At 37.8% G+C, this 25,372-nt stretch overlaps 1 pseudogene; it reads right to left on the minus strand.

Annotated features, from left to right (window-relative positions):
• LOC122807602 overlaps positions 1–23,474 on the minus strand; it is a 38,689-nt pseudogene extending 15,215 nt beyond the window's left edge.
• Between the last annotated feature and the right edge of the window lie 1,898 nt (positions 23,475–25,372).

A 25,372-nucleotide genomic window follows, 5' to 3' on the forward strand; every position in this document is an offset into this window, starting at 1 on the left:
GCTCTTGACTCTTCTTTTAAAGCTGTTTCTTGCAAAATAAAAAGGGTTTCCTCTTTCCCTGAAGAGATTCAAGAGACTGAACCTGTTAGTGAATGGGAAGGGACAGATGTTGCTGTGTCTCCCTAGATTTCTAATGGTCACTGTGAAGGATTCTATTTATTTGAGACTCTTTCCAGAATGAATCAGTTGTTTGGTTTTTCAGAATGAAAATAGTAATGTTTTCAATCCCGTAGAAAATAATACGATTTGTTACAACTGAGTCTTCAGAAGTTGTGACTTTTCTTTCAGTTCTTTCTGCTTTGGATGATATTTTTTGTTACACCCTGCAGTTTCCCTGACAGCCAGCCTGCTGCCCTTAAAAAGTCAGATGGATTATAAAAATATCCCCAGTCTTTTAAATTTGTATGCACTCATCCCAATCCTGACCCAGCCACTACATCCTACTGCTAAGTAACTTCTTAATACTAATTTCACCCCTTCTGACCAGGATGGGAAGGCTTTTGATAAGTTTGGGGAAACGTACATGCTTTTGAAATTCTTGTTTTTAGAATTCTCCGTTCTCAGGCTCAAATGTTGACGTTAATCCTGGCTAATTGTGAAAGTATGAGGAATGTTTTGACATCATCTTCGTCCTGTGAGGAGAAATCTGCTTTGTATAATTTGATTTCTTCTGATTCACAAGTCACTGTTCATTGTTTTAATGTGCTTATGACTCCGTGGATACCATTTACAAGGATGATGGCACTGCAACTGTTTTCAGGATGTTTGCCTGGCTGCATAAATAGCACCTCCAGGAAGTCAAGAATGACATTTTGAATTCTCCGTCAGATAGTGAACTAATTGTTGGCTGTTCTGTTGCAGAGGTTATCAAAAAACGTGATGTAAGAGTAATAGTGATTTAAGGAATCTTAGGTTTTTCAACTTCCTTCTTTAAGTTTTCATGGGATTCTTTGCTTTCTCCTCTAATTTCACTAAAAGCAAAATAAACAGTCCTAGCAAAATGCTGGTAAGCAAATGTTCATAAAGCAGTGACAGGAAGGTTCCAAACAGAAATCAGCCACCCCCCTCCCAGAATAAAGGACAGTCTAATAAGTCAAAGTGACTATATGAGGGACCCCCACCCCCCAGTCTGGCAGTCCCTTAATCCTCCCACAAAGTCTGAGTGTCCATCACTCTCTTTGGGACCAGATTGTTTCAGGTAGATGAGTTCTGAATGGGATCTATCAAGGCTACAGACGGCAGCGAGATGCTGTTCTTCCTTTTCATGGACTTACTCCTAAACGGCCTGACCAGTTTCTTCTATTCCCTCTTGTAATTCAGCACATGCTCTCTTAGGGAGTAATAGAAGCTGTTCCTCCTTCTCAGTTATGAGAAAGGTTTGATTCAAGGATGTTTCTAGTGTTAAAGAAAGAAGATTCTTGGTGAGCAGTTCTGGACCTTTATTTCCTGAACCAGTTTGTGATAGTGTGTAAGTTCAAAACGCTGTCACATCACATCACATCCCAGCTTATTACGCCTTCTTCCTCATTTGAGTTACTTTGTGACTCTAGGTCTGAAAGATTCATATTATCACATTCCTGTACATCCAGACTTCAGGTGTTTCTTAACGTTTTGCGTTGTGGATCAAAGTATCAATTCACTGCTTTAGTGGTTGGGTTGCCCATTGCTCCACACGTGTTCACAATGTGTACAGCTCCTGTGAAAGCTCACTGCAGATTGCAGTGTTAAGCACAGTTTCCTTAATAAGATAACTTGCTTAGCTTTTTTGAGTCTTTTTCAAAGTGTCAGGAATCTGTCCCTTGGGTAAGGCATCTTCTACAAAGGCTGGGATTCCAAGAGAACATTCAGAAGTCTAATTCTAGCTTTGACCTCTTCATTCAGCCTTACCTTTTATTCAACCACTCAACCACCCCTCCCAGATACTTCGTGTTAACTTGTTCACTATTTTCCTGCCTTCTTCCTTACTTCTCAGCTTCTTCTGATCCCCCCTATTTGCTTCCATTACAACTGTCTTATCTGTACTCAGTTTCGTCTCATGTGCCTTCTTCCTTAATTCTCAGCTTCTTCTGATCCCCCCTATTTGCTTCCATTACAACTGTCTTATCTGTACTCAGTTTCGTCTCATGTGTCTTCAGTTTTGCATTCCAGTCCCCCTATTCTTTGCTGGCATTTGTTGCTCAGAGTCTGCCTGTAACGCCACTTCTTCTGCATACACCAATTTTGTTGATCTGTTTCCTCTGATGTTTTTACTAATGTAATCCATCAGCAGTATGAACAGCAGTTGGCTCAGAGCTGAACCCTGGAATTCCAGGGACTTCAGACTGCCTCATGACTGCCAAAATTGGCTTTCTTGGGACCTTGTCACATGCTTTCTCCAAGTGTAGACATGCCCGGTTGGATTCTTTCCTCATAGCTTCTTCTCAACTATTTATCTCATGGCAAACATTGGGCTGGTTGTGCTGTGTCTTGATCGGAATTCATACCTTTCATCTCCCATCTATCTTTCTACTGCTCTTCATATTCATTTATCAATCAGCCTCTCCAGAACTTTCATGCTGTGCGACAGGAATTTGATACCTTTGTACTGCCCACAGTTGTGGATGTCACGTTTGCTCTTACACACTGGTACAATACATGTGTGATCTACTATCATACGGCCTGTCTTACTCCTCAGTCAAGGTTTATTTGTTGACCATTTTAACATGCCTGCCCTTTGATCCCCTTCTTTCAGTGCAGTCTCATGAAAGTGATTCTACATAAGCTTCCTAGAAAACAGGTAGCGTCTCCTTGGGATCTTTATTTTGTGTTAGAAAAGCTTACACTGACTTGAGGTTCTTGATATGTAAAACATTCTTGCTCATTGCTCTGACCTCTTTAAGAAGAGTACCTGAGTTTTAAGCTCTTATGGTGGGTCAACCTAATCTAATTTCCATAGATGCATAGGTAAGTACTAGGCTAGCTGCCCCTGTGGGTCATTTTAAGCCTAGTCGATATCCCTTCCAAAAGTGAGAATCAAACCCTGTACCTTGTGTCTGTGAGGTAAAGACTTTAACTATCATACCAACTCCCCTAATCACAAAGATAGGGTTTATTTGAAATGAATCCTTCTTTTATGCCTAAAGTGGTATTGGAATTTACTTTGAAAGACTATCTGCTTGTCTTCTTTCGAGAATCTAAAAATGAAGGATACTTTATACCTTGGATATCCACAGATAGAACTTCTGATCAGTTGTTCATTCCTTGTGAAGGTATTAAAAAAAGGACAACCTATGTCAAAACGGATCTACTTCATAATGTCGACATTTTAGAATGCCGACAACCATATGGCCGACATTCAGAATCCTGAAATTATGAATAAATCCACAAAAAAGGAAATACAATTTCCTTTAAAATGCTAGCAGGAGGGCTACACCCCCCTGCACCCCCCCCGTAACTTTAATATACCAACTTCAAGATCGCACTGCAGTGCAGGAATGGAAATCTTTCCATTCCGCACTATAGTGAGATGCCGATCTCCCATTGTCGGCAATCTGAATGTTGATCATATGGTTGTCGACATTCTGGACTGCCGGCAATGTCAGGTAGACCCGTCAAAACAGACTATTTCTAAATTGTTATCTGAAGCTACTACCTTTTGTTACTGCTACCACAACAAAACTGTTCCACATAGGTCAAGGCTCACTCTAATAGGGCCTTGGCTTCATTTATGGGTTTTAGGAAAAAGGTGGATTCTAGAAATATTTTAGAAACAGTGACTTACAAAACACTAGAGACTAGATTCCTTATCCAGTACTGTGACAGGCTTTAGTAGGACCATTCTCCAGGGGCTCCTGGATCCTTTTCTTTCTTCCTCTCAGCAGTCTAACAGTGTAGCTAAGGCTACTGCAGCAGTGATCGTAATAATGACCATAGTGCAGATGTGTAAGGTTCACTTAAAATAACAGTAGATGTTCAAATTATCACTGCCTCAGTAGCCACTCCTTTTATCCACCCTTCTTATTTTTGGTGTGTTTTTTATGCTAGGTTTGGACATTTATTTTTTGGCATTCCTAGAATTATCCTTTCAGGGCTCGGCTTCCCTGTGTCTGCTGATACAAAAGCTCTGAAGAGCTTTATGCCCAAACTTTTCTTTTAGTCAGCTCATCTCAAGCTGGCTGACAGTTTGAGCACATGGAAGGTGCCCTGAAGCTTTGGAAGCTGTCCAGATGTTATTGCTAAGGCTACTGCAGCAGTGATCATTCAAACATCTACTGTTATGGTAATGGTTACTTACACAACTGTACTTTCCTACATCAAGATTCTGCTGTGAAAACTCAGGCAGGTGGTAAAAAATATAACAGTGGCATGTCAGCCTTGATGGCAGATCATGTTTTCAGGCATTTTGCCTGACCACAAACATAACATTGCATTTGGTGCTTCGGTTTTACAATGCTAGTACTCTGACAAGTAAATCAGATGTAAGAATATGTTGAAATTTCTTCTACAGTTAATTGTGAATCAAAAATAAGCTGCCATATGATGTCTCCATGTTGTCCAACATAGCAGCTGTCTAAACCTTTGTTTATCAAGTTATGGTGTTCGGAGTTAAAAGTCCTGTATTGCAGACTCTTAGTTTTGAAACAAAGTTTATTGTAGGCTGTGCCAAGATAGGCAGAAGTCTGTGGGTTATTGTTGGGACGCCATTCAAAAAATCCTGCACGATCTTGGAGTTGTTTATATAGTAGATAAGAGGATACTACACTAAATGCTCCATAGATTTTTATCTCAGAACATGAATGTTAGGGCATAATTGCAGTTTCGTTTTACTCTGTAGAATGCTCTTTGTTTAAGTTCAGGTATATGGTTGTGTATTGAACATAGTTCTCTAAATCACTCTGCAAAGGTATTTTAATGGTTGTACTTGCACAAATAATCTGTGCGTGTGTGTGTGTAGCTTTATAAAGAGTTTCTGTTTTTATTCAAGGGTTGGGCATAAAGTTTGTTTTTTGGTCGTTTGTTTTTTGGTCAAGTGTGGATGACAAGGTCATGATTTGCCAGTCAGGTTTGGGTTCTGCCTTTGTTGTCCTTCTTATTTATTTTTGCCATTCTGATGTAATTAATTAGGATTTCCAGTGTAATGACTGAAGTTATGTTTTAAAGGTACACAGCAGCATCAACGTCAGATAGGATAGTTTATGATTTGTCCTTTGGTTAACATTTGCCCAAGAAGCACAGTTTGGTGCAGTGTGGTGCTGTTTTTGTAAGCTGTATTATAAAATTAGTTATGTTTTTCTTGCTTTTTTATGTGTTTTGTTTTTCTTGCTTTTTTATGTGTTTTGTTTTTCTTGCTTTTTTATGTGTTTTGTTTATGGAGAAGTAAAACTCTACCTGTGACCAGATTCCAGTTCTTGGCTATATTCGTAGCTCAGTTTCCCCTCATACAGTGCATGCATTTGTTCTGATTCTGCCTCCAGTACTGCCAAGTCTCATTGCAGCACTGTCCATATTTTTTCAGAACAAGCATGATTGAGATAGTGCTTTGTAGGTATATCGAATTCTTAGCTGTCTGACTTGTTGCTAAGGTTCTTGGTGCTCTTAGTTATCGTTGCACAGGGACATAACATTCAGTGATGCACATGAGTAAATAGGTAATAAAAAAACACAGTTTGAGTCACTGAACTGTTTCATTTATTTGCTTTCCCTTTCTCATATAATTACTACTTGTCTGATGCATATGTGTGTGTGATCCCAGGATTGTGTAGCTTTTAACGACATAGCTGTTTTCTTTGCAATGTTGCAAAATGTCATTTCTACAAATGAAAGCAGCTGTAAAGATAATCATAAGATTTAGTTCCATCGCTGCTTCACATATTTGTATATCTCTAAATGGCACCGTTTTAGTCTGCGAAGGTATTCACTTGCTTAGACATGGTCAGAAGTATCTGAAGCATAATCCTGATTTATTCTTCCTGAGATCTCCTTGGCATGTCAGCATGGACACTGACCCTGCAGAAATGGACAGAGCTCTGTGATACAGTGCAGGTGTTACCATAAGCAGTAGTCTGCCTTTGTAAAATGATTTGGGGAAAAGTATATATATGGACTCATTTAACAAAGTTATTTCTCTAAAATATGGTGGTAAAAGGTAAAATTGCTTACAGAGGCATCTATTATTGGTTATTTGTAAGCTGCTACTTCATTGGTTGATTACATCTGGGGAGGTGACCTTGCCAAGGCATCTGTCATCAGTTATTTGTATGCTGCCACTTCATTGGTTGATTACATCTGGGGAGGTGACCTTGCCAAGGCATCTGTCATTAGTTATTTGTATACTGCCACTTCATTGGTTGAGTAAGTCTGGGGAGGTGACCTAGCCAAGGCATCTGTCATCAGTTATTTGTATGCTGCCACTTCATTGGTTGATTACATCTGGGGAGGTGACCTTGCCATGGCATCTATCATCAGTTATTTGTTTGCTGCCACTTCATTGGTTGGGTAAGTTTGGGGAGGTGATCTTGCCAAGGCATCTGTCATCAGTTATTTGTATACTGCCACTTCATTGGTTGAGTAAGTCTGGGGAGGTGACCTTGTTAAGGCATCTGTCATCAGTTATTTGTATACTGCCACTTCATTGGTTGAGTAAGTCTGGGGAGGTGACCACCTGCTGTAGCAAAACCAGTGACACTATTGTTAAAGTAGCACAAACAGCATGGTGACCTCCCATTTTAATTTTTGCAAGACGGTGACTATGAATTTCTGCCAATTAAAGAGAAAAGAAAAGGAAAATGACAAATATTCTTCCTTTACATAGTTCAGAAAAAATATACTGCAGAAGGATTGCCGTACTGTGCTGAGAAAGAATAGAAAAAAATGAAATTGTACAACAGAGAATCTTAATTCTGATGATTAAGTGAGCATAATTAGGGTGTAATTCTGAGATTACATGGGCATAAATAGGGTGTAATTATGATGATTACTTGAGGATAATTAGGGTGGAATTGTGATGATTATGTGAGAATAATTAGGGTGTAATTCTGAAATTACATGAGCATAAATAGGGTGTAATTCTGATGATTATGTGGCTATAATTAGGGTGTAATTCTGATGATTCCGTGAGCATAATTGGGGTGCAATTCTGATGATTACGTGAGCATAATTAGCATGTAATTCTGATGATTACGTGAGCATAATTAGGCTGGCCCCATGATGCAACAGTTTGTTCTACTGCCTCACAGCACTTGGATCTCCTGTTTTTTTTTTTTATTCTTATGTTTTAATTTCTGCAAGTTTGTTTGGTTTCTAATACAGTGATGGGAATGGACCCCATTTTAAGTCAGGATATGATTAAAGTTTATGGAATTAATATTGTTTCAGTCTTTGATGTTAGCCAAAAGTGCCCTTTGCAGCACCCACAATGTGCACAGAATTGACTCCTTCTGTAATTCCTATGGATTTATATGTATCAGTAGCATATCTAAATCATCATCATCTTCTTTCAGCTGTTCCTGTTAGGGGTCGCCACAGCCGATCATCTGTTTCCATTTCTTCCTGTCCTCTGCATCTTGCTCTGTCACACCAACCACCTGCATGTCCTCTCTCACCACATCTATAAACCTTATCTTAGGCCTTCCTCTTTTCCTGTTACCTGGCAGCTTCATCCTTAGCATCTTTTTCCCAATATACTCAGCATCCCTCCTCAGCACATGTCCAAACCAACATAATGTTGCCTCTCTGGCTTTGTCTCCAAACCTTCCAACCTGGGCTGACCCTCTAATATACTTATTCCTAATCCTGTCCACCCTCGTCACACCCAGTGCAAATCTTAACATCTTTAACTCTGCCACATCCAGGTCTAACTCCTGCCTTTTTGTCAATGCCACTGTCTCCAACCCATATAACATAGCTGGTCTCACTACACTCTTGTAGACCTTCCCTTTCACTCTTACTGGTACTCGTCTGTCACAAATCACTCCTGACACTCTTCTCCACCCACTCCACCCTGCCTGTACTCTCTTCTTCACCTCTCTTCCACACTCACCATTACTCTGAACTGTTGATCCCAAGCATTTAAACTCATCCACCTTTGCCACCTCTACTCCTTGCATCCTCACCATTCCTCTATCCTCCCTCTCATTCACACACATATATTCTGTCTTAGTCCTGCTGACCTTCATTCCTCTTCTCTCTAGAGCATATCTCCATCTCTCCAGGGTCTCTCCTCCACCTGTTCCTACTCTCACTACAGATCACAATGTCATCTGAAAACATCATAGTCCACGGGGACTCCTGTCTGATCTCGTCTGTCAGCCTGTCCATCACCATTGCAAATAAGAAAGGGCTCAGAGCTGATCCTTGATGTAATCCCACCTCCACCTTAAATGCATCCATCACTCCCACCGCAGACCTCACCGCTGTCACACTACCCTTGTACATATCCTGTACCACTCTTACATACTTCTCTGACACTCCCGATGTCCTCATACAGTACCACAACTCCTCTCTAAGCACGCTGTCATATGCTTTCTCTAACTCTACAAAAACACAATGCAACTCCTTCTGACCTTCTCTGTACTTCTCCATCAACACTCGCAGAGCAAACATCACATCTGTAGTGCTCTTTCCCTTCTAAATATGACTGTAAATTCTTTTTAATGAAACCCATTGCAACTACCACTTTTGGAACTGTCTGGGTGTCTTTCTTCCACATTACTGTCATTTCTGCATGCAAATCTTGATATTGTATGATTTTGTGTCTGTATGTGAGACACTGTAATCACTGGGTATAGAAACTTCAATGATCAATACTACTTTTGTTTTCTTTTCATGGACTACTATACCTGTTTTTCTTGCATCTATTTTTTTGAATTGTTGGTAATGGGTGATTTTTCATGCACGTCATCATTCTCTGTAATGCTTTGTGGTTCATGTTTCCAGTGCTTCTCAGCTACTTCTGTATTGTAATGTTTGCACAATTATCAGTACAGCAGTCTTCCCACATTATTGTGTCTTCCATTGTACAGGCCCTCTGCTATTAGTGTATCACAACCAGCAACAAGGTGTGGAACTGTTTTCAATTTTTTTTTTTTTTTTTTTTTACAAAACCTACATTTGACTTCTGGGTGGCATGCTTTCTGAGTACTCTGTTTTTCCTCCCTGTTGTTTGATGAGCATTCACCAGATGCTCCAGTTTCCTCCAGCATCCATAGCTATGTGTATGGGGTGTGTTGGTATGTACACATCCTTCTGTGCCCTGGCATCTCCTTTTATAGTTTGTGCTCTCCTGTATACTTCTTGGTTTGAGTAATTTTTCCATAAATGTTAATAGTTATCTGGTTAAGCAAGTGTACAGCTTTCATGGTATATTTGGCTGAATTTACAATCTTCTTAGGAAGAGTGACCATCAAATATCAGGAAGAAATATTTTTAATGTTACAAAAATCTGAATGTTCTTACCACTCATCTGGGAATTTATAATAGTGCAAAATTTTGCCTTAACCCCTCATCTAACTTGTCTCTTATGTATGAAAACCTTTGTGTTTGTGCGTATGTGAACACCTGTGTTTGAGTGTGGGTTTGTATACATGTGGCGAGCAGCAGACTGGTAGAAAATGTAGGTTAGGCAGTAATAATCTAGCAGCAACTTAATTATTCTCGAAGGCTTGTATTGTGCCCACCATGAGCTGGTGAATATGAATCCCTTGAGCCTTTTCTCCCCAAAGACAACCCACCAAAATAACCTCCTGAAAACACCGTTGTCGGTGTTTTTTTTTTTTTGGGGGGGGGGGGCTGCACGCCCTGATGTGAGGGGCTGTGTTTCTCCATCCCCTAGCTAATATAATTAACTCCATGATGGTACTACAAGGGGGAAGTCAGCAAATACCCAGAAATGGCAGTTAATGCCTGCAGGATTCCCAGACAATACTTTTCATTGGAAATGTTGGCATTGTTAGGGAATTGAATCATGGGGAACTGAGGCTCGGAGAATCTGCTTTTGCAAAGTAGTGTTATTGTAGCACTTGTATCATGGTTCTATTTCCTCACTGTATGAAACTTTAATAACTCACTAATTATTACATATCTCATGAATATATGGTTCTGTATAAACAATACATATCTCCCCATGTTATATTCTATATACACAAATAGTTATTTTCTAAACAGTCTGCATTACAGTTCACTTTACTGTACTTTAGATGCATTGGTTAGAAGGGAATCCCCTACCACCCAGAGAAGCTTGTATAATAGTTCACAGTTCATATGTCTGATCACTGACTTCACAAATATGTCACATATCGAAATAAAAGTTCAGCATAGCAGTATGAATAACAGCGTATTGTATTAAAATAAGTAAATTAATCTCTTGTTATTTACCCATGGTACCTTCTTTCTTAAGAAGTGGTGTAGAACCACTTCCAGAACTAAGTTTATTACTCACATCATTGGCCAAATTGTGGACGATGTTGCCATTGGGAATTAGACAAAGCAATTCATATGCTAAATTCAAAAAATCATTAGACACTTGGATGGCATGATGTATTATATTCAGTGGATCCAGAGTATGCATTTTAAAAGGCCCTTTGAGCCCAAATGCATGAAACTAAAAAACTATTGAAATACATTTGAAATATGAACTAGAAATTATAGATTCTGTTACTGCTGGCTTTGCGTGACTAAGATTTTTTTTAATATCCTTGCACAGTATCACGATGTTAGAAAGCTTGCTTTTCCTTTCCCAGAAAGAACTAAAGATGAATTTCTGGCTTCATTTGTGACCTGTTTGTGTAAATGGTGGTGCAACTCTGCAGAACTGTGAATTTATATATTTCATGTTGCAATAGGAGGGATTCTGTTCCTTCAGTGTTACAGAACTTTAGATCCAGTCTTTCATAGTAAGTAACTGTACTGCATACATTTTTTTTTTTTTAAGAAGTCAACACTTGGATCCAGTTTGATACAAGCAGTAAAGCACTTTAGGGATTTTGGTTGACTGGGGATTACCCCATGGTCAGGGCCAGAAATACTTGACTTTGCCTCATACCTGACAATATTACTGACCATGGAATAGACCTAATGCTATTAGATGCATTCCTTTCCTATAATGTTTGCATTTGTATTACTTTCTACATTTCTTGTTCAAAGTAAGCTTGTTGCTTTTTAAATAACTTTATTACACAAGGTGTGAAAAACAGTGTGCAAATCTAAATTTTGTTCTGTTTTGCTGTCCCTGCAAAGTACCACTTTCCATGTGAATTTGTTGTAAAATCATTTGGTTATACGTTTGCACGTAAAAAGGATCTGTACTGTAGAAAAATATTCAGTAAATCAAGAGCAATTATTAAAGTAACAGAAACCAGAACAATACATTGACCAGCCATTTGTAAGGATATTGTAAAATGGTGCCTAAAATAATCTCTTGTGGATGATGCAAGAATGCGGTGTACATATAAGCCATTGTATAAAAGGTAGAACTGGTTGTTTTTATTTAATATGTACTGCTGTTTTAGAGTAGTATTGGCAATAATTTTAAACATATCCCATGCAATAAACAAGCAATACCAGTAGCTACCAGTAACTTTGTAATCTTAGTTTGAATACTGGTGTATAAACTGTAAAGCAATGTGGATTAAGTAAAATAAAAAATACCATAAAATGTTATGCACTACTTTCAGTCCTATGCAGTTGTTATAGAAGCTTATTTTCCTAAGACTTTGTTAAGAATATTGTTTAACCATTGTGAGCTGTTAGTCTGTGTTCAAAATGTATGTCTGTGTTGTTGGACTGAGCAGTAGACTTGGAACCTTCAGTAAAACTGTGGGCAGAAACTTAAAAATATGTTTCTGATCATATTTCAAGCTTCTTTGTAGTACTGAAGTCCTTGCATTACTCTGATATCATTTTATAATTGGCTGTACCCCAAAATGGAATAGTGAGGTCACAGGAGTGTTGACATGATTTTGTTTTTCAGCCATGGTCGTTTCAACCCACGGTGATTTCTGAATCAGACAACACAGTGCTGTTTTGCTTTCCTTTTTCTTTAGTCTTCTCTGTCCATTGACTTAGAATGGCAGGACATGGAATTAATGCCTTATGTCATTATCCCTGGACATGGTTGGAGTATGATCCATTTGAGTAACGGGAATCATGTGACCATCTGACAGCTGCCACGGTTGTCAACACCTGTACTACAGACTCTTTCAGCTGTTATCCTGCTTATGTATTTTGTAGAGGTGGCAAGCAGGCCTCCCAACCTGAAGGCAATGAAAAGCTGGACAGTGGTTCATGCAAATTAGGGAAATTTGCATACATACATACATACATACATACAAATATTTAAAACATAGGCAATAATGCCCTTCTAGCCTGCCAATGTATCAAACTAGTTGCTCCCATAATAAGTCTGTAGGCGGTTCTTAAAAATATTTAAAGTAGTACTTGCTTTAATGTAATTTGGTAATCTGTTCCATGCATCAGCTGCTCTGTCAGAGAACCAATCAGTGCACTTCTCATTCCTATAGAACCTTCTACATTGGTTATCTGATGATTCTCTAGTACTTTTTGATAACCCCAAACATTCCCAGAGGTAGTTGTCTCTAAATGCCCTATATACCTGAATAAGGTCTCCTCTTACACATTCATAAGAGACACTGGACAAATTCAGATATTTTACTCTTTCATAATAACTTACATTTTCACATCCATGGATGCCCTTGGTGTATTTCCACTGTACTCTTTCCAGTTTATTCATGCTTGTTTGCTTATAAGGTTTCTATATTCTTATTCCATACTCAAGTTTGGGTCTGATGTAACTAACGAACAATAACGTCCTCATTTCTGATTTCCTAGACTTTATAACTCTTTTTATATAACCGTATACCCAGGTCCTTAAATTAGTCTACAGTTTCAATCACTGTGTGCTGTAATAAATATTCACATTTCAATTTATGTCTCCCAAATCTCATATGCTTAGCTTTTGATATATTTATCACCATATTATTCTCCTTTGCCCAAATGGTCAATTTAGTCAAGTTCTTTTGCAGACTTGCCTTATTTGTAACACATAATCAGTTTACTTATTTTTATGTCATCTGCATACAAACTGTAGAACACCTCAGATGAAAAAGGTATATCTGAAAGATACAATCTTAACAAGTATGGGCCTAGGATAGAGCCCTGTCCTGTGAGACATCCTGACTGTAACCAAGGATTTTGCCTGTCAAGTTGCTGTATGATACTTGCCATGTCCTGTTTGTAGGCCATGCAACTATCCATCTTATTAAGAGTACATCAATTCCTAGTTGTACTAATTTATCTATGTTTTGTCTATGACTCTATCAAATGCTGAAGTTAAATCTATATAAATTATATCACAACACAATTTTTCATTCATAGCTGTTATCATATTGTTATAGAACATCATGTTACAGGTGGTAATAGATCTATGGATGCTGATATATGGTTTCAAGTCCCAACCTTTCCAATTCTGACAACAAATTTACCCAATAGAACCTTCTCCATTATTTTTCCACAACAAGAAAGTAAACTTATGGGTCTGTGAAACTCTGGATTTGTGTTAATTCCTTTTCTGTTAAAGACAGGTTTAAGAAGTGCATGCCTCCAATCATATGGAATCTCCCCATATTTGTATGACCTAGTAAATAACAGATATAATGGTACTATAAACTAATGCCAAGTGTTCTCAGGTTATTATTACTAATTCCATCTCTTCCGAGTGCTTTGTTTGAATCCAGTTTTCACAGTTCTTTTTCAATATAATCTAATTTGATTTCAGTATCTGAGGTTATCTGGATATCACTAGGACAATTTATCACCCCTCCCCCACTTTGCATAGCCGATATGCTTTGCATAAAATTTTATAAATATATCTATAACCTTTTGTGTCTGGAAATAAATGTTAGAATCTATGCACAGTTTATCAGTTTAATATTTACTCCTTCCACAGCATATGTATCCATAAAATGGTTTCCTATTATGCTCAATATCTTTATATAAATTTTCTTCGATTTACATTGATTTTGTCTCACACTGTGTTTAATTTGATTGTCCAGCTTATTTATTTCAGTTTTCAGTCATAGTTCAACCTCTTTTCCATTTCTTATATTTTTTATTTCTCACCTTAATTAAGTTTCATGTTCTTATGGAAATATATCCTTCTGACATTGTGTGCCTAGATCCTGATGTTAAACATTTCTTTTTATTTATTTTTTTGCATACATTTCTGTTTCAAATCTTTGCACATTCCTTCTCAGTTTTTCCACTGAACACCTCACTCCATTTAGTTTTAAATAGTAACTGTTTTGCTACCATATGGTCCATTATTACTCTAAGAATTGGTTTAAATTTCAGTTTGGCAGAATTATCTAAGAAATTAACGTATAAAACCTCATGATGACTGCACATCAAGGTGATAAAAGTTGACATAAAATCGCAGTAATTTCTTTTGGAACACAAGCAATGTCTAGTCTGTTTGATTCCCTGGTAGTTTTCTTTATTTTACAATCTAAAGCAACTGTTGTTCCTGAACATACTTTGTATAAAATTGTCCTTACTAATGTTGGAAATATTAGTCCAGTCTGTTTCGGGTAAATTTCAGTCCCCAGCTAATATTATTCTTCCCTCCGGTGTTTCATACAAGAAATGTATGAATTCCTCCAGGTCATCTGCACTTGACTTTGGTGGTCTGTACACTCCAACAATTGTTATATGTTCCAGGATTGTCTTTATTGTCACAGTTACACAGTCTATAGTATTGACGTTATCACTAAACATGTAATAATCACAAGTCTCATAGCTGTCTTTAATCCCTATCATAACACCTCCACCTCATTTTTTGTTAGAATGTCTGTTACAGTAAAAACATTTATACCCTGACAGAACTGGTTTCCAGTCTTTGTTCTTTAACCATGTTTCACAAACAATAACAACATCAATCGTGTGGGAACATAGCAAATTTTCCAATAAAAAACGTTATTATTAATGCTCCTAGCATTAACAACCATCAGAAATGCATCAAATGTTGCTATCTGTGAACTGTTAATTTTTTTGACCTGGCAAAAGTCCTACCTTGTATTTGTCAAGTGTCACTCGTCAGGTCAGGAGGAAACAGGCAAATGTTGTGGGTTCTTGTTCCAGCAGCTTCATTGTATACAAACACATCATAAACAAAGCTAAGTAACTTTAACTTATAAACAAACTAGCTATCATGCACATAGATGTTAACACTTTGGGTACACCTTCAAAATGGCACTGAAACTAACACGGGCTTGGAATTTGTATGCATACACAGACTTTAGAAATGCTTCTTAAAGGTACAGCACACCTGTTATTCTTACAGCCTCCCTCTTTGAGAAATGAGTCCGGCATTGTCACTGCTATTAATAAATATGCAATTTACACAGGAATAATTTTTATCATGCAATTATACAAAGCTAGGTACATGTATACAACTATGTTCAAGTTGCTGTGTATTTCACACTGGGCTTTGAAATTTGACTATATTATATGGCTTAGCAACTGGGATTGTCTCTGCTGACTGATCAGTCTTAAGAACCTTGGGACCATCTGCCAGAACAGTATCAGGAGTCAAGACATGTTCTGGAACAGGAATAACATCTAGATTGGTCTGAGAGTTAGAGTCTTTGTCACAGGTACGATGCTGTGATATCGGTTCTGCTATAGGAAGAAGATGTTGGCGATTTCTCCTGTACTCCACACCCTTGGATTTAACAAAATAGGATCTCGGCTCTGCGCATATACTCGTTACTTGACCAATCTGGTTGCAACCTTTCACTGTTTCTAGCCTCACTGTCTCTCCTTCTTTCAATGAACAAGAAATCTGCCCGAGTTGTCTTAGCTGGACCTTTGAATAGAATGCTTTTTAAATAACTGGGCTGTAATGACTTTGTTGTTTTTAGCTTTAGGCCTCAATAAACTAGAACTGATAGACAATATTGCTCTGGTTTGCCTGGATAGAAGTCCCTGAGCAGGTGAGCCAAGTATATTGTCATGGGGCATGTTTCTGAGATTGAGTAAATTCAAAAAACATCGGTATTGTCATGCTTTGACTTTTCATGTAATTGCTTTGCACTCAGTATTGCATGTTCAACAAGTCCATTTGACTGTGGATACTCTGGACTACTAGTAATATGTACGAAGTCTCACTCTTCTGCAAATTTCTGAAGCAATTGACTGGTACGTTGGTTACCATTGTCTGAGATTAATTTTTGTGGAATGCCATGGACTGAGAAATGGCATTTCAATTTAGTAATCTCTGTAGCAGAGGTTAGATTAGGTAGTAGATCGATCTCAAGCAAATTCAAATAAGAGTCTACCAGTACCAAGTAATGTCGATTATTCAACTCAAATATGTCAGTAGCTACTATTGACCAAGATAGTTCAGGGACCTGACTAGCTGAAGTGGCTCTTTTTGCAAATGCGGTTTAATACTATTACATACTGAACCGGAAGAAAGTACTGTATCAATGTATTTCGCTAGAGAAGTCCAAAACACAAGTCCTCTCGCCCTTCTCTTAGTAGATTCGGAACCTGGGTGATCACGATGCAAAATCTGGATATACTCTTGTAAGGAAGCAGGAACAACAATTTTAGGATCTTTGAAAATATTGCCATCTTCCATCAACAACTTATCTTTGTAAGGAAAGTAAGGTTGCACATCAGGTGGTACACTAGATTGCTTTGACAGCCATCCAACACTGATGTAGTGACTGAGCTTTTGCAAAACTGGATCAATCATTGTATGATCTCGTAGCTCGTCAAGTCTTGTGGTAGAAAAATTACGCACTTCCATGACATCAAAGTGAAAATTGTCTGTGTCAAGCTGTTCCGTTGTATTTTTGGGTGATTTGGATAAGGTATCAGCCAGATAAAGAAGTTTGCCTTTCGTGTAGACCATTTTGAAGTTGTACTTTTGCAATTTAAGCATCATTCTTTGTAATCTCGCTAGAGTTGAATGCATAGGCTTCTTTAAATAGTAACCAAAGGTTGATGATCAGTTTCAATCTGGACATCTTGACCATAGATACAATCATGAAACTTGGAACATGCAAACACTATTGCCAAAAGGCACCTCAGTCTGGGTAAGTGTTCTAGACGTGTAGGCTACTGGCCTGCCTTCTTGAACAATAACTGCACCTAAACCAAATTTTGAAGCATCGCAGGAAAGAGTTACTGGTTTGTTGATATCGTAGTACCTTAATGCTGGTGGAGTAGCAATTTTCTGCTTAAGAACTTCAAATGTATTATGGTGCTGTACTAACCATAACCATGTAACATTTTTACATGTGTCTCAAAGGCACTGTCAGTTCACTGTAATCTGGTATAAACTTGCCTAAATAGTTGACCATACCAAGAAAGCATTGCAGAGCTTGCACATTATCCAGTGCTGGCATTTCAAGAATGGCTGCTTGCTTGGATGGGTCTGGTCTCATGCCAGTAGTTGTAAATAAATGACCTACATATGTAACTAATGGATTTACACTTCAGAGGATTGAGGTTCACTTGACATGCTCTGTTTAGAACTCTCTTAAGCTTTCGATCATGTTGTGTTTTACCATTGCTTCCGACCAATAAATCATCTACTATTATGGCACAAGGATAACCCCCCCCCCCCACATATTTGCTCCATTGCATGCTGAAAAATTTCACTTGCAGAATTTATTCCAAATTGCATCCTAAGGAATCTATGTCTTCCAAATGTGGGGTACTGAATGTAGTCAGTAGTGAAGATTTGTGATCAAGCATCACTTACCAAAATTAACTCTTTGCAACCAAGACAGAAAAAACAGTGGCATTCGGTTTCAAGGCTGCGACTTTGACTGTACGCATAGAATGATGCGATCACTTCAATGCTTTGTTCAGATTTCTTGGGTCAGTACGTATTCTGATCTCATCTGAGCCTTTTTTTATGAGCTGCTATCATGGACGACACCATTCGATAGGTTCTGCAACTAGACAAATTACACCTTGTTGCACCATTTTATCCAGCTGAGCTTTGACTTTTTGTTGCATAGCTATGGGAATTCTTCTTGCTGGTCTGACCACTGGACTGATCTCTGGGTCTAGTTTTAGAGAATATACCACTGGAAGTTTGCCCAACTTGTCATTGTAAACATCAGCATACTCTAAAAAAATAGTGTTAGTGAAGCTGGAACTGGAACACGTGCTTATTTGATGAACTTCTTTGTAAAATAAGGCAGATTCATTCTCAAACTGTCCCTCAAACCCAATAATGACTGCACAGGTCTTTGAACGATATAGAATAATAGCTGTAACAGTTCTTGGTCACATAACATGAAAGCACTACTGAGCCTTCAAGCAACAAGTGTCACACAACTAGTCATGTTTAGTTTATCAGCTCTGACCTTTGCAAAAGTATCTGCAGACATAACATTATACTTTGAACCAGTGTCTGCTTTGAACTCTGTGGATTTACCATTAACCTGAACAGTACAAAACACTTAATTTCTTGCCAGTACATCTACTGCATCAATCTTTTCACCAATCACAGAGACACCATCTGCATATAAAGCGGACTGTTACAGGTTTACTTGATATACTTGCTTTTTTGAGTGACCCTTCTGTGTAACTGTGTTAGGTCTACTTATTTATTTTATTTTACTTATTTTACATTTGTTGACCAGGAGTGTCCAGCTATTGCCCTTTCACAGTGGAGGCCTGGGGAGAAAAGCTCCAAACTTGATTTACTTGAGTTACAAAATCTTTGAAAATTATTCTATTTCTTACATTTGTGGCATTGCTGACCAAATGCTATGCACTTTTCTCTTCTGGACTCATGGTTGGCACCATAATTGTGACAGTAAGCTTGATTTGGGTTTTGCTGATTCACCCTTATACTGTACTGAGCAGCGTCTGTTCTGCACTGAGCATGCTCCTTTAACCGAACTGGTCTTGGAATTTGCTAGACGACTGCAGGTTTTACCTGGAAGTCCTGCAGGGGCTGCTGCTGACATGGGCTTAGGCCTCCTTTTGCCAGTCACATGCTGCATGCTGTCTACATTAGCTCTGGAGCCTGTTGAAACCATGCTGTTATCACTAGCAAGCATGCTTGTGTGCCTTTCTGTAACTTCATGGATATGACAAATCACAATGGCTTTGCTCACTGTCACGAAGTAAAATCTTTCTCACAGTAGCATTATTAATACCACACGAGTCTATCCTTTATTAAATTATCTAACTTATACATTTTAGCTTTGTTTCTTAGGTCAGTAATGTAAGCTGCAAAAGTTTCCCCTTGCTTTTGATCTGTCATGTAAAACAAATGCCTCTCTAATGTAATACTATTGTCACCTCACCCACTCGCATCCACAAGCCCACCGAAAAAGAATCCATCCTTGACTGGATTCTCATAAATACTTCCCCCTCATTCTACACAGTAGGCACCCTCCCGGAAGATATGAGTGATCACTTTCTAACTTACATACTTCGACATAAATCCAATTTACTTCTACCTACAAGCTTTAAAACCATACGCTCTAACAAGAACTTTAACCCTGAATGCTTCCAAAACGAACTTAGACACTGTAACTGGTCACTCCTAAAATACCTACAACTTGATGAAGCAGTAGCCTACTTTAATTCAAAATTTCTTGAAATTCTTAACCTCCATGCCCCTATCCGTACCCTTAAAAATAGGACCAAAATTGCACCCTGGCTTACAAAAGAAACTAAGCACAAAATGTTGCTAAGAAACAAACTCTGGTCAAAATGGCATGCTTCTAAAGACCCATCTGATCACACTAAATTTAAACAGCTTAGAAACTCCACTAAATCTTCTGTACGACTTGATAAAAAAACTTTTTCATTCATCTCCAGCAAAATAACCACCAAAACCCTAAGAAATTCTGGACAGGAATTAATGCTTTACTACACCCTGGCACATCTAAGACACCCACCCCTGCCAGTACTACCAAAAACACTCCTAAACAGATAGCTGACTCCTTTAACAACTTCTTTACTGAAGTGATCCTGTCCATTGCTAACTCCCTTCCTCCCGTGGCTTCTCTTTCACCACTGTCCTCCTTTCCATCTCCTCCCACTTTCCAACTACAACCTGTCTCTACATCCCTCATCAGTTCCCTCCTTCTAAAACTCAAACCTTCTACCCCCTCTGCTGACTTACTACCTGTGCAATATCTTCAAACTGCAGCCAAAGCAATTGCCTACCCTGTCTCTATCCTAATAAACAGAGCCATCAATGAAGGCACTATCCCTTCCATCTGGAAAATCTCTCATATTATTCCCCTTCATAAGGGTGGGACCTCATCTGAACTTTCAAACTTCCGTCCAATTGCCCTACTTTCTCCCTTAGCTAAAATCATGGAAAAATGCATTCACCAACAACTGCTTGACCACCTCCTTCTAAATGGACTACTAGCTCCCTCCCAGCATGGATTTCGTCCCTCCCATGGCACTACTACTGCCCTTCTTTCCTTTACTGATCACATAAATAAAAACTGCAATAATAACATCCTCTCATCTGCTGTCTTTATAGATCTCTCAAAAGCATTCAACATGGTTAATCATCAAATTCTCTTGAATCTTCTGAAATCACTTTCACTTGACACTCTGGCACTACAGTGGTTCAAGTCTTATCTAGATAATTGAAAACAGGCTGTCCTCTGGGAAAACACTCTATCCTCCCCTCTTCCTGTCTCACTTGGAGTCCCCCAAGGATCTATCTTAGGTCCCCTTTTATTTTCCATATTTATCAATGATCTTGCTTCTAGCATCCCCCAAGCCATAACCATACAGTATGCAGATGACTCCACCTTAGTCTCCTCAGCCTCTAACCCAACCGAACTTCAATCCCTCACCCAAAATGTCTTTCAGCTTGTAGAAGAGTGGTTTTTACAGCAATGTCTCCTCCTTAACCCTAAAAAGACTAAACTACTGGTGTTCACTCCCACACAAAAATCTTCACCACTCCACTTCTCCATCGTATCTAAAAACGGCACAGTTATATCTCCTGATGCATCAACCAAACTTTTAGGGGTTACCATCGATCATAGCCTAAACTATGACTCTCATATTAATACCACTATTAAATCTATTAATAAAAAGCTTGGCTCCCTGTATAAAATCAAGTCTTTCCTTACTCCTACAGCCAGAATTACCATTGCCCACTCCCATCTTATCTCTACTCTGCTGTATGCATCACCTTTATATACAAATCGATCTAAAACTAACCTGAACAAATTGGCTACTTCCTACAATAGTATAGCTAGATTTGCTACCAGCTCCCCTTTTAGATCTCACCATTGCCTAAATTTAAAACAACTTGGCTGGCTGGAACTTGAAAATCAACTTTTATCACAGCAACTTATAGTCACCCAAAAAATCCTTTACTTCCCTGAAAAAACACCTATCCTTACTAAACTTATTAGTCCCTATAAAAATCTTTCTAACCTTCGCTCTTCACACAAACTTTTAGTATCCACACATAAATCTAATAATAAAGCAGGTGACTCACTTTTCTCCTATATAGTGGGGAAAAGCTGGAACCTTCTTCCTAAGGACCTCACTATGATCTCCTCTTCCTCACTCTTCAAAAAGAAACTCAGACTTCATCTTACTAACCACTGGCCCTGCCCATGCAGCACCCTGACTAAAATCTCTCCTCCTTTACAACACTACATTCTCTCTTCCTATGCTTACCCTCCCTACTCTCTTCTCATTCCTTAGGCCACTTAGCATGTTACTTTGAACTACCTTCTCCTTGCTTCTCATATTAGATTTTACTTCTCCTTACCCTACTTTTACCAAACCTCTCTGTACTTCTCTCCTCTTTCCTTTTGTCTTTTTGTTCCACTACTACTCTCCTCCCTATTTCCTTGCACTCTCTTAAAAAAAAAAAAGTATTTTATGTACAGATTTAAAGGAATGAGGTTTTCCTTTTATTTTAGCTGTATTGTTAACATTTGTAAACTATTATGTATTTCTTCTTGTCCTTTGATTTGTTTTAAATTGTCTGTTCTTTTGGAGCTTTTCTCCCCGGGCCTCTACTGAAAATGGACATATATCCAGTTAGACTAGCCCGGTCAACAAATGTTAAATAAAATAAAATAAATACTAGTCTGGGGGTTGCACATTTCTCTGAATTTGCACTTCAAACACTCAGGGTCTTCCCTTGATTCAGCCTGCACAACAAATTGACAAATTTCTCCTTTACCTTCATACACTGCTGGTGCATATACAAATGAATTCTCTCTTTCAATCGCTTTTGACTCTGCTAGGTTTAGCAAAATGAATGCCCTGGTGCATCATCTTTATCAGAATAAGCTGCTTGTATAAATGTATCATACTCTTGCTCAAATATTCTCCAATTCTCTGCAATATTCTGATGAAATACAAGTGGTTGTGGCTTGCAAAATCCATATGCCATATTAACATACCTTAGTGAAGACTTTGCAAATATACACAAATACATACACACACGTGCTTGAAATTTATGCCAGTGCTTGCAATAGCACAGTAAGCCTCTCGGTAACTGAACTTTACGAAATAAGTCTCCTGGGCACTGTAATACTTTGGAATCACTTCACTGTAAAAGTTGTTTGTCTTGAAATTATTTTACTGTGAAAGCCATTTATCTTGAAATTATTTGACTGTAAAAGTCATTTACCATCATTTTAAGAAACCTTTCGAATAACTGCATAGTGAGAATAAACTGGGCAATAGAAGCTGAGGGCAAGAAACATTTCAAGCCAACTGTACTTTACAAATAAAATATTTGAAAGTAATTGCAATTTACAAATAAACTGTTTTGAAGTAATTATACTTTGCGAATGAACCAGGCAGAAGAAGCTCATTGTGAGAAACACTTTGAAATAACTGCACTTTGTGACTAACAGTACACAGCACACTGAAATTTCCCAAAATGCCTGCACTTTGCCTAGTGCTCTCTACAGTGCAAGAGACACTCTGTAATGGCAGCACCTTGCGAAATAGACATACCCAGCACAAGAAACTTTTTGAAAATGGTTGTATTTGACTGCACTTCACAAAATAGTTGCACTTTGCACACAACAAACTCTTTGGAATGAATGCACAGTAGTAAACACACACTCTGTAAGCACTTCACCCACTTTGAGATACTTCAAACAACTCTAGTTATGCTATTCAAGGCTTCAATAAATGTGAAGTAGCAATTTATGCCAAAACACAGAAATCTGCCAAACCACATAGTCACCTTGCTTTATTTATGCTCAATGTACCCTTTTCTGCCCCTTCTGTTATATTAATTTTGCTCATTTAATCGCTTAATATGCCCTTTATACTTTCATGTGCTCATTTTAACTCTAGACATGCTCGTTTTACAATTCTGAGGTAGTTCTAAACCCCTTATGTACTTTTATGATACTCGTTTTCACAAATAACCTAATTTCAAGCATTTTGTTTCATTAATGAGTTCTTTGAACTACCTTCTCCTTGCTTCTCATATTAGATTTTACTTCTCCTTACCCTACTTTTACCAAACCTCTCTGTATTTCTCTCTCCTCCCTTTTCTTTTTTGTCTTTTTTACTTCTCTATCCCTATTTTCTCATTTGCTTAATAAACATGTCTGTGCTATTCGTTTCCTTAGATTTTGTTTCATTAATGAGTTCTTTGCTTCTCGTTTCCTTAATAAACATGTCTGTGCTATTCGTTTCCTTAGATTTTTGTTTCATTAATGAGTTCTTTGCTTCTCGTTTCCTTAATAAACATGTCTGTGTTATTCGTTTCCTTAGATTTTTGTTTCATTAATGAGTTCTTTGCTTCTCATTTCCTTAATAAACATGTCTGTGCTATTCGTTTCCTTAGATTTTGTTTCATTAATGAGTTCTTTGCTTCTCATTTCCTTAATAAACATGTCTGTGCTATTCGTTTCCTTAGATTTTGTTTCATTAATGAGTTCTTTACTTCTCATTTCCTTAATAAACATGTCTGTGCTATTTGTTTCCTTAGATTTTATTTCACTAATGAGTTCTTTGCTTCTCGTTTCCTTAATAAACATGTCTGTGCTATTCGTTTCCTTAGATTTTGTTTCATTAATGAGTTTTTTGCTTCTCGTTTCCTTAATAAACATGTCTGTGCTATTCGTTTCCTTAGATTTTGTTTCATTAATGAGTTGTTTGCTTCTCGTTTCCTTAATAAACATGTCTGTGCTATTCGTTTCCTTAGATTTTGTTTCATCAATGAGTTCTTTGCTTCTCGTTTCCTTAATAAACATGTCTGTGCTATTCGTTTCCTTAGATTTTGTTTCATCAATGAGTTCTTTGCTTCTCATTTCCTTAATAAACATGGCTGTGCTATTCGTTTCCTTAGATTTTGTTTCTTTAATGAGTTCTTTGCTTCTCGTGTCCTTAATAAACATGTCTGTGCTATTCGTTTCCTTAGATTTTGTTTCATTAATGAGTTCTTTGCTTCTCATTTTCTTAATAAACATGTCTGTGCTATTCGTTTCCTTAGATTTTGTTTCATCAATGAGTTCTTTGCTTCTCGTTTCCTTAATAAACATGTCTGTGCTATTCGTTTCCTTAGATTTTGTTTCATCAATGAGTTCTTTGCTTCTCGTTTCCTTAATAAACATGTCTGTGCTATTCGTTTCCTTAGATTTTGTTTAATTAATGAGTTCTTTGCTTCTCGTTTCCTTAATAAACATGTCTGTGCTATTCGTTTCCTTAGATTTTGTTTCATCAATGAGTTCTTTGCTTCTCGTTTCCTTAATAAACATGTCTGTGTTATTCGTTTCCTTAGATTTTGTTTCATCAATGAGTTCTTTGCTTCTCGTTTCCTTAATAAACATGTCTGTGCTATTTGTTTCCTTAGATTTTGTTTCATTAATGAGTTCTTTGCTTCTCGTTTCCTTAATAAACATGTCTGTGCTATTCGTTTCCTTAGATTTTGTTTCATTAATGAGTTCTTTGCTTCTCGTTTCCTTAATAAACATGTCTGTGCTATTCGTTTCCTTAGATTTTGTTTCATTAATGAGTTCTTTGCTTCTCGTTTCCTTAATAAACATGTCTGTGCTATTTGTTTCCTTAGATTTTGTTTCATTAATGAGTTCTTTGCTTCTCGTTTCCTTAATAAACATGTCTGTGCTATTCGTTTCGTTAGATTTTGTTTCATTAATGAGCTTCTCATTTCCTTAATAAACATGTCTGTGCTATTCGTTTCCTTAGATTTTGTTTCATTAATGAGTTCTTTGCTTCTCGTTTCCTTAATAAACATGTCTGTGCTATTCATTTCCTTAGATTTTGTTTCATCAATGAGTTCTTTGCTTCTCATTTCCTTAATAAACATGTCTGTGCTATTCGTTTCCTTAGATTTTGTTTCATTAATGAGTTATTTGCTTCT

The sequence above is a fragment of the Protopterus annectens genome, chromosome 7.part1 (genome assembly GCF_019279795.1).
Source record: "Protopterus annectens isolate FY-2018-M chromosome 7.part1, PAN1.0, whole genome shotgun sequence".
NCBI classification, from domain to species: domain Eukaryota; kingdom Metazoa; phylum Chordata; order Ceratodontiformes; family Protopteridae; genus Protopterus; species Protopterus annectens.